The 9,592-nt window shown below is 31.7% G+C and overlaps 1 long non-coding RNA gene across 1 annotated transcript; it reads right to left on the bottom strand.

Moving 5' to 3' along the window:
• Positions 1-462: 462 nt before the first annotated feature.
• Positions 463-3,095, bottom strand: LOC127732164 (uncharacterized). Its single transcript, XR_007996091.1, has 3 exons — positions 2,667-3,095; positions 1,257-1,349; positions 463-700 (listed from the first exon to the last, which is right to left on the bottom strand). It is a non-coding gene; the product is annotated as an uncharacterized LOC127732164 (long non-coding RNA).
• Between the last annotated feature and the right edge of the window lie 6,497 nt (positions 3,096-9,592).

Genomic DNA, 9,592 nt, shown 5'->3' with positions numbered 1-9,592 from the left:
ATAACGATAACTATATATAATTATCTATATGGTTATACAAGTGGACACACACCATCATTTCATTTATCCTACTTGTAGTTTTTCTTGTTCTGAATAGCTATAAAATACAAATGATTCAATGAATTTGATTACACAGTTTGCATAAAAATTTTGAAACACACTTTATTCCCACCACAGAAAGCATCACTAAACAGAAAGAAGATGTTGAATAGTTCTAAACTATTCTCACATGTTACAAGTTATCTTTGTTAAGCGACTGACCAAATGTTAAGCCATTCTTTAAAGTAGTATATCCCAAGAAAAGTGAAGACATTATAAGATCCAAAGAGTGTACAGGATGATCGCAATACATATGAAAATAAGAAGATGCTGCATGACTGCTAACCAGACAACTCTCAACGAAATTTTCTTGATGATATATATATTACCCTCACACCTAAAGGCTATAATTGGTATAATCCATTACACGAATACAAATTTACTGAATAACAACATTAACTATAGTAATACAATGATATTTCTTTTGATTCAAGATTTATTTTTAAATTCATTTGTTATCTTAGTCTCTTTTGTCCTTTTTGCATGTCAACTTTCTTCCACCACCTCGAGTTCTTTCTGCTGCAGACTTCAAGCAGGAGGACTCTTTATCAGATATTTGTTTCTCAGTGACATCTTTATTCGTTTGCAGTATATTTAACCTCTAGAAAAGATAAGATGATAATAAATATAAATTGTATGTCCTGAAAAGATATCCTAAACTTGAGTCACCTTAAATTTGTTTCTAGATATCACCAAGAAGCAATGAAAAATAGAACCATAATGGCAAAGCACATAAAGAAATAAGCTAATCGTTAATAAAAAAAAATATGAGAAATAAAAAAATACATAAATATTTACTATTGGTAGTTTTTGATATTAAATGAAGAAGCTTTTACCCGAAATTTGTAAACCTGCAGGTTTGACTTTGTAATTAATTACTCCGCAAACACTTTACCTTTCATGTTTTTTAATTGATAACTGCACAAGTCCATTAACATTTTTCGTATGTGTGTGTATGTTCGATTTTTTTGTAATTCTTTATTTGTTATATTTCAATGTATTTCATGAGGGCCTCAGTGAAGATTAGTTTTGTAACTAACTGTGTAATCCTTTTTAAATAAAGAATTATTAATTATTATTATTATCATCATTAAATAAAGAACTGCGCCATGAGCGCATGATACGCCCGTATTTAACACGGAACACAAAAAACCTACCTTTGATGATTTTATAGATTGGAATTCCAAAAACTGAATTTTTATTTTGCTCCACTTAGATTCATTTCAGCCATTGCTTTGTTCGACAAACTACTGTAAAATAGATAATACATGTTCACGATAATGGAAGGCTGTTGTAAGTTTAGGTTCAGCGGCAGGTTAAATGCACATTCAGGACGAGTACATGATAATGTTTTAAGAATACGAAGTCTACGAATATTGTCAAGATAATTTTTTCACTGTGTAAGTTCTCATTTATGCTAAACGCAATCTTGGCTACCTCCTTTATTCTGAAATCAGCTTATTCTTTTTATTGTATTATATTTAATTGTATTAACCCTTCACGTAAATAATTGTCTGCCTTGTATATGATAATGTTATTTGTCTTAGTAAACAAATTGCTAAAAGTTTCTAACGTATATAATATTGTCATTTTGTTGTTATTGTTTACTTAAAGTGGTGTCGTCTTTTGGTTTTTAATACTTCTATTAAGGCGCATGGTCATGTTGATTTTAAAGTAGTCATAACTGATTAGGCGCACATGCTATGTTAACCTAATTTCTCGTATTACACGGAGATCGCCTGAAGATCAGATAAGGGTCAGACAGACTTGGTTTAAAAATAGAATGACTTGTGTAGATAGGTTAATTAGGCGAAAAGTTATGTATGAACATTCAATTTTCCTCACACCCGTAGCCAGGGAGGTTCGAGGGGTTCGTACGCACCCCCCCCCCCCTTCCCCTTGAAAACAAATAAGCACTGTTAAAGTCGGCGCTGTTTGAATTGTAACAGTTAAAGCGAGCTACGCGAGTCCATGTACATGATGTAACAACCCCCCCTTGAAAGTTCCGGGCTACGGGCCTGTTCCTTCTCATAGCGTGAAGTAATTGTACTTTGTGGTATTATTTAACGTAATTGTAAAAATAATACAAATTTCACATTTTATAAATTTTTAAATTTCTGCACATGATCGTTCAATATTTTGTTGTTCAGTCCAAATGTATTGTTTATTATCAACAATAGCATGCAGTTTACCTAGCCTTTAACTAAAAGAAGACACATATCTATAGTATACGTGTTGGGAACACCAGATCACATTTACCAGTGTAAAGCGCTTGCGTACACCCCCCCCTTTTTTTCTTATCCGACACTTCAAGCATATTAATGTCTCAAATTTTACTTAAAGAGAAAACAAATATGCTTTCCACCTTTAATGCTCTTAAAAATAGTAAAATTGGTGGAAATTATATATCATATTGTTCACTATGGCCCTTCCCTGTGTTCTACTATCTACATTTGTTGACGTTATATTTTTTCTCTGATTGTGCAATACTGATACCAATTCAGCATTTCTTACTGCAATTTATACATATGAAAAACAATTATAGCCGCATAGAAACATCTACTTACCATAAGGATACTTGATAAACGGCAAGTTTCTCGTTCTTTGTTTTTCTATCTTTTAAACAGGAAAAAACCGAGTATACGTAATGCGTATGGGTAACTAACTTCCTGTTAAAATCCCGCGAAAATATGAATAAAAAAAAAACCGAGATTTTTGTAAATAATCAATTATTTCAAATTTCTTTACGTGTTATCCTTATGTTATTATAAATTATTCATAAATATTATGTGAGATATAATAAATGCAGTTTATCTTTTTTCAAAGAAATTCAGTATCAAACAATATAACCCCCCTCCCCCCTATTTCAAGAAATTTATATTAAAAATATAAGATCTGATTTCATAATATTTTTGTGAAAATCGAAAACCTATTTCATTCTTTTCTTTATAAATATATACTGCTATAGTTATGCATGTACTGACTTGAGTTAATGATTTTTTTTATATAAGCCTACAGTAAATACTTGAGTCAATGTTGAATCAACGTTCCAATTTCAACGTTGAAATGGTCAACGTTAATTCACCTTTAAAAAAATGTTTATTACTCAAAGTTGAAAATGTAACGTTGTGTCAACGTTGAATACACGTTGATCACCATTTCAACCTCATTTCAACGTTTATTCAACGTTGAGTGCCTGCTGGGTAAGCTTCATGTATATTCAAGTTTTACATATTTCCGGAAAAAACATGAATTTATAAAGTTACTGTACGTGGGAAGACTTGGTGCGTTATTTATGTTGTCTAGTATACAAACTCAACAGGTTTTAAATATGAATCGGCTATACGTGTTAATATATTTCTCTTAAGAAATGTTGCATTTCTAAAGATTTTCCGAATTATTTTTTTGCTTATTTCTTACTTAAGACTTTTACAAGCCAACGGAAGCACAGCACAGTACAGAAAACAAAACTCTGGTCTTACCTTAGAAGAACGTCATGTCTAATTTCTTTTTAAAATTTCTTTTTGTTGTCCTCTACATTTCTCGATAATCGATGAGAAAAACGGTTTAAGAAATCGCATAATTTGTGCATATCACTCATACAGATTAAAGTTGTATTGTTCAAGTGTCTTACTTATAAGATTGTGACACTGTGATGACTATTGTTCCCATATTTTGACAATGTTACCTATTATGTCTGTTTTGTTCACGAATCGTTGTAAATATAATGGAATTTGATTCAACTTTCATACAAGTGAGAGGTTTAGCGCTAAAAAACCAGGTTCAATCCACCATGTTCTACATTTGAAAATGCCTGTACCAAGTCAGGAATATGACAGTTGTTGTCCATTCGTTTGATGTGTTTTATCATTTGATTTTGCCATTTGATTAGGGACTTTCCGTTTTTAATTTTCCTCAGAGTTCAGTATTTTTGTGATTTTACTTTTTATAATTGACACTCTGCTTATTAAGAAAATAGTCATTGACATGATTGAGGCTGTCGTAATTGATTCAATGCCATTCTAAAATATGATGTAAAACACTTTTCAATTTACAGACAATGTATCATGAAAGTATTGAAAACTAAAGAAAGTATTACGCCAAAAACGTATTCGCGAAAACAAGTTGGTTTATGGTGTTCCTAGATCAGCTATTTTTTTACTTATACTGGTGTGTATGCTTCTTTATCACAACCTAAATGGAAATATTCAGAAATGAATAAAATATGTGAGATACAGTCAAACCTCGGTAAGTCGAAGTCGGATAGACCTGACACAACTATTCGACTCCTCCGAGGTTTCAGTTATCCGAGGTACTTTCTCTTCAGGCTCTTCTTCTTTTTAGTTTTGGTAATTTTTAATCCTGGTATCTAAGATGAGTTAATATATATTTCGTTTGAGTGCTATATCTACATTTTCAATAACAATTTTTTTTTGTATCCATTTGGCAATGATTTCATATCGTTATACATGTATGCACTTTGTATTATTATGAAAATAGACATTGAGTTCGTCGTATTTGTTTCAATGCCCTTCTTAAATATAATCGGACGCTTGAAATTTATAACATGTTGTTTTAATTTTTTACAGCATTGGGTCGATACCTCTGCTGGTGGACTATCAGTATTTGCGGGTGTCATCAGCTCAGTAGTCAGTACTTCGGTACTGACACGATTTATAAAAAAACCTTTGTAACTTTGTTTGTTTATACATTTTTAACTCCCTCAGACAAAGTTAACCTTAGATGGATTTGACTATTTTTTTTAAGGTACTTTTGGTTGCCGTGGTTATATAGCACTTCAATTATTTTGATTCCTATACATCTTTGGGTTTTAAATATTCGGCTTTGAGCGTTCCTGATGAAAGGCAATCCAGAAAAGAGCTTTGAACCCATGAACTTTCTGACTTGTTGTTTTAATTTTTTTGACTATTAGAGATGTCAATTATTGTAATCAAAATCTTCATGTCTTAATGTATTAAAATCCAACGTTAAAGGATGAACCTCGAAAACAGCATTGATTTATTAAGTTGGACAAAAGAGTAATTCCTTATCCGATTATTCACACAATATAGGTTTATTCAGAATGCTGATATTATTTTATAAAGTTGTCTATACATAAACAAAGTATATATGCTACATCAATAATGACATTGTATGTTCAGAATCTTGGTGATATTGGTTGTAGTAGTACAAAAGGCCGTACTGAATCTGATTAAAAATGTTGACATACGAAAGATTAAAGATATTACCATTGACGTACTGTTGAAATATGCTTTCATAATATTGAAATAAAATTATAGAATTTTAAACCGGATTTATGTTTAATTTACATATCAATATATACGAAAATTTAGCATTATATTTTGATTGTCTTCGTCATATTGTAGACACAATCATTTGAAAATTGTTTTTATTAAACATCACGTAACATCAAAATACCTTTATATAGAAACAAAACATTAGATGAAAAAATTACATTTGAAAAGAGTCCCTTTATTTCAATATAAACAAATTAAGAAAATTCATTATCATTTATTTCGAGTATTAGAAATTAAGAAAAACAGAAATACCGAACTCCAAGGAAAATTCAAAACAAAAATTCCCTTATCAAATGGCAAAATAAAAAGCTCAGACACATCAAACGAATTGAAAGCAAGTGTCATATACCTGACAGAACAAGCATTTCCTTTTGTAGAAAATAGCGGATTAAGCCTGATTCTATAGCTAGCTAAACCTCTCACTTGTATGAAAGTCGCATATAATTCCATTAAATTGACAACAATGTGTGAACAAAACAAACAGACATAATCTTAATCACTATAAAATAAAACAAATATGTCAACAAAGAAAAACAAAATGGCATATCGACAAACACATAAGCAAAAATGAAATACAAGAATACAAAAAATGACCATAGCACAATAACACAATGGCGGGATGTATAAGTACCGAGCCACGCCAAAAGGATATTACCAAAAATGGACTAAACAGTAAAGGTTATAATTTACAAAGAACACTATAATATGTAATTAAGATGATAAACAACGTCAGTACCTAGAATCTACAAGGTATTGGTATCTTCCGATGAACTTTCTGTGATTAAACCCTGGTTTATCAACTTTCTGCGCAGACACTGGTGACGTTTTATACAGTCTGAGTAGCAGCTACAACCTCTTGAATACTGAGTTGTGAAATGTATATCCCATATGCAGGTGATGTTGGTATATTGCTACTAAGGTGGAGGAAATTGATAATTCAAAATTAAAATCGTCTCGTTTGTCATAAATTCTGGTACTGATATGACCGCTTATGTCAAATTCGAGGAATAAGTATAAAACTGAGGCGGTGGAAGCCGTGTCTGTTGTTTTTTTAGTTATAGTTCTAGAGGACAATTTAATGAAACCCAATCAGAAAGGTTTGGATTGTTAATGGAACGAACATCATCAATATATCTGAATGTGAAATTAAATGATCTGGCTTCTTTGATCTTCTAGTTTTTGGCAAGTATCTGAAGGAACTCCGACTCATATGAAAATTAGAAGAGGTCAGCAAGGATATGAGCACAGTTCGTTCCCATAGATATGCCGACAATTTGTTGAAAAAGTATAATTCCAAATTCAACAAATATTTTGTCAATAAGAAACTCCAGCATACTGATCACTTGTTTCTCTGTGTAGCATGTTTTACCTTGTTGTTCACTATTAACAAAATAAGCCGTTAGGTATCCCAAAAGAGGGACGAAAGATACCAGAGGGACAGTCAAACTCATAGATCGAAAACAAACTGACAAAGCCATGGCCATTAAAAATAAAAAGACAAGCAGACAAATGATAGTACAGATGACACAACATAGAAAACTAAAGACTAAGCAACACGAACCCCACCAAAAACTGGGGGTGATCTCAGGTGCTCCAGAAGGGTAAGCAGATCCTGCTCCACATGTGGCACCCGTCATGTTGCTTATGTTATTACAAATCCGGTAAATAGTCTAATTCGGTAAGTCACATTCGTGAAAAGGGAAGGGTATTGTAGTTACGACATAAGGAACATATCCGATATCATCTGTGAAACGGTTATTCCATAACGGTCAACCAACACGTGATGGCGTCCGTAACATTTACGAAGGGATGATTTCAACTTCACCATTTGTAACTCTTGGCTTAATAGCTTCCTTGTGAGCAGCAATCCTCTATCAAGGAAATCATGATAGGAAACACAAGCCCGGGAATATCGTATCAATTGGGAGATATATACTCCGTATGCAGGCGGTGCTGGAATGTTGCTACATAGAAATGGAAAGTTCACAATGAGAAAGCTGAAATCATCTCTTTTGTCGTAAAGTAATACATTTATATTGTATGCATATTTCTTTTAGACGATTTTTAATTTCAAATAGGGAATGGAAGTGATACAGGGTTGAAAAATTAAAAGTTTTGATAGAAATAATTTCAGAGAAAGATCGAGATTTAAAATTATCTAGAAGTTCTTTAGAGTTTTTTTTATATTCACATATAGCTAATACCACTACGCGAGTAAACGGTTTCACGGTATTTCTGAAGATCCCCTTTCATTGCGGATAGAATTGTATATAGGATTCTTCCCATTATACAGGAACAGTATCATTGAAACTTACAAACCTATAAATTGAAGAAAAAACAATGATACTGTTAATACTTATCTTCCTGTTTTTTTTCTAATCGTTTGCTTCTTTTTTCTTCTGCCTCTCTTTATATATATAATCAAGACAATGATCGGAAGATTTTACTCACAGTGTTCAAATAAATAATGAAATTTGGCAAGTTTTCCAAGTGAAGACTTAAATACAACAATATTTAGGTACATTTTATTGATGATGAAGTGTTTGAATTTTCAAAGTTCAAAAACATGACCGACATCATTTTCCATGTGCTCTACCATAAACCCCGCCACATGCTTTTGTGCTTGTCCTAAGTCAGGATTCTGTTTAATCATATTTGTTTTTCGTTCATTAATTTGTACATTTTCTGATTTGATTTTGATATGTTGGACATTAGTCATTTCGGAGATGTTTAATGGCTCATTATGCAGTATGTGTTTTTTCTCATTTTTGAAGGCCGTATGGTTACCTATAGTTGTTTAGTTTTATGTCATATGGTCTCTGGTGAGGATTTGTCTCATTGGCAATCATATTTTATCTGAAATTGATGTTAATTTTTAATTACATATGCTGGATTTTCTTTTACAACTTATACGAATCACGTTGAAAGGTAAATGGCTACAAGACTATTTAATATTATGTTATTACATATACGGATCAAAATTCATTCAGAAACAAATTAATGGCATAATTGAAACAAAATATTGCTGTATGACTAGTGCAGTAGGAATTAACAAGTCAAACGTTCGAATGACTCGTTGTATACAGGTCTATTGATAGATCTATATTACTTTTTTCAAATTTAAGAGACCATAAATTATCCTCATCATACGTTCTATTTTGCTGAGATCAGAATTAAATTGATTGAGTGTGGCTTCGTATGCCAGGTGATGCTTACAATAATGAGATATTTACCTTGTCGACACAATAAGTCTTCCTCCTTTTAGAGTTCATGTGATTTCCTCAAACTGCTATATTGCATATCATGCTGCATAAAATGCAAACATTTTACCAATCTGGTAATCATTATGTCTGACATTTTTTATATAAGCGGATGGTATCCATATGTCATTGAACATTCTGATCTAAGTTATAAGATATCCTAATTATTTATGAGTCTGCTAAGAGGAAAATGGTAAAAGAGACAAACAAATTGAATGAAGGTTAACTTTTCATGTTTTTAAATTTTTCTACCTATTATGGATCGGAAACTGCCCATTCGATCTTAACTGATTTAAAAAGACTACAAAATAAATCAGTAAAATGTTTAAATTCTATTTTTTGTAGCCTTTTGATATATATATTTTGCATATTTTAGAATGTTCAGTAACCGTCAATTATCTACAGTATTTATAATGAAACTGAGCCGTAATTGATTGGCTGGATTTGTCCAATGTTGTCGTAAAAGAACTGAAGTAAGCACCAAAAATTTAAATGAAAAATACTTGAACTCTTTCAAAGATGTATCCCTTTCATGTTTAGACATTTCAGACGTTGTTTATATATGAGGTATGTTTGTTTCATCATGTATTGACTCTGTTTTCAAGAGTTCAATTTGTTATTCCTTTTAAACAGTTCTTCGGGTTTATTCTTAAAAATTTTCGTAGTATCTATTTCCTAATTCATTGTTCTTCCAGACTTATTAAAAACGCCAATCCATGACAATCACTAGCAAACCTTGTTTTTACAATTACTTCTGTGTATTGTCTGCTAAATACAATAAAAGTGTTACGAAACATACCATAAGAATACTGCAGTGGCAATTCTGCTGAGACATTATTGATAAACGTTGTTAATATATATACACGTCATCATAAAACTAATAAAACTGACAAAATATCAAGCTGTGAACATCAC

Source organism: Mytilus californianus, unplaced genomic scaffold, assembly GCF_021869535.1.
Source record: "Mytilus californianus isolate M0D057914Y unplaced genomic scaffold, xbMytCali1.0.p SCAF_22, whole genome shotgun sequence".
Classification (NCBI taxonomy): Eukaryota; Metazoa; Mollusca; class Bivalvia; order Mytilida; family Mytilidae; genus Mytilus; species Mytilus californianus.
Note: the sequence above shows the minus strand (reverse complement) of the source record. Positions and strands in the feature narration are given on the sequence as shown.